The following is a 1,592-nucleotide window of genomic DNA, read 5'->3' on the forward strand; positions in this document are numbered from 1 at the left end:
TTGGTCCCGCAACTAGCAATTACATTTCGATTGTTACTTTTAAGGTGACAGGTAACTTTTTTTTAAAGTCAAAATTGTTCATTTAAATTACACGTTCACCTGACCTTACAGGGCAGGATGATACTAACAACCTCTGAAATAGATACTCCCCAGGGTGAGCATTTCCATTGGTGACAATGACAGTGCTGGCGTGAGCATAATCAGGAACGCATTATTTCACACTGACTGAGTGATGTTCTTTTTTTTAGTAGCTACAGAGATCCTTATCAGTCTACTACAGGGAGACTACAATGTTATTGTTTATTTACTGGGATTGGGCAGAATTCCATCGGTTCACTTCAAATAATTGTGACGTTTGTTGAATGCCGAAGCACCAAAAATAATGGTGAGGAGGAGCTTTGCAGACTCTTTGTGTCCGGAAGTAATTTAGCCATTCATTGTACAACTTTTGCGTTCTGTAGAGTTGCTAGTTTCTCTAGTTTTCTCGTGTCAATTAGCTTTGACGTTCTTGGATTACTCATTATATGAATAAAGTCTGATTTAATCAAGAAATATGATAGTCAGTTTATAAAACGTTAATGGTACCAGACTGTGTTCTGTTTGTTGGAAAAAAAACACTACACATCCCATTAAGCCAAGCAGGGAGAGGCTGCCAGTTGTCACAGTTCCAAGACCAGTCAGAAACGTCCAGCTAACCTTAACCCTTGGGGGCTCCCGAGTGGTGCAGTGGTCTAAGGCACTGCATCTCAGTGCTTGAGGCATCACCACAGACCGTGGTGCCAAAGGGCGGCGCAGAATTGGCCCAACCATCGTCCGGGTTAGGGTTTGACCGGGGTAGGTCGTCATTGTAAATAAGATTTTGTTTTTAACTGACTTGCCTAGTTCAAGGTTAAATAAATCCAATGACGCCGGTGGATCTCAAAATTGAACATGGATCTACGTTAAGTAGAAATGATATCCTTTGCCAGTGTTGTCTGATGGTTTGAACCAGTCATGACTATTCTCCAAACAATAAATAATGTAAGTTTCTTTCCAGCGGATTTCTTAGTGAAATTATTGTATAACTAGCAAAGGAGTTTTGAAGTTGAGGGTCTAGTATTTATGAAGTTGGTCATTGGTGATAACTGGAATAGTTTAGCAAGGGAAAACTGGGAAAAACAAGCTTGGAACAGCATTTAGCTGGGCGCACATGCACACTAGGTTAATTCAGGAGACAGATTTTTTTATTTAGCCCCTAATATCAGGAGCTGGCAGCGAAAGTTCGATGAAACAATTCAGAGACTGAAACAATAGGCTACATCAGATGATATCTATTTAAAGAGAGCCAATCGATTTACAGTCCCCAAATAATTTGTAACTGTTAATGCTAAAGGAAAGATTTAAACATTGTTTGAGTGAGCCCTGAATCCAGAAAATGAATGGTGAAGTCTCTTCCGGACACGGTAGACGACGACTCCTCACCACTCTATAGCATCCGGTTAGGCCCTCCTCTTTTGCACCCCTCTCCTGTCTCCTCTTGCATGGACATATAAGAGGAGAGAGAGAGAGAGAAGCTTTCACTCCTTGTTTTATACAATTGTTTTTGGTGATAA

Source organism: Oncorhynchus masou, chromosome 27, assembly GCF_036934945.1.
Source record: "Oncorhynchus masou masou isolate Uvic2021 chromosome 27, UVic_Omas_1.1, whole genome shotgun sequence".
Taxonomy (NCBI): Eukaryota; Metazoa; Chordata; class Actinopteri; order Salmoniformes; family Salmonidae; genus Oncorhynchus; species Oncorhynchus masou.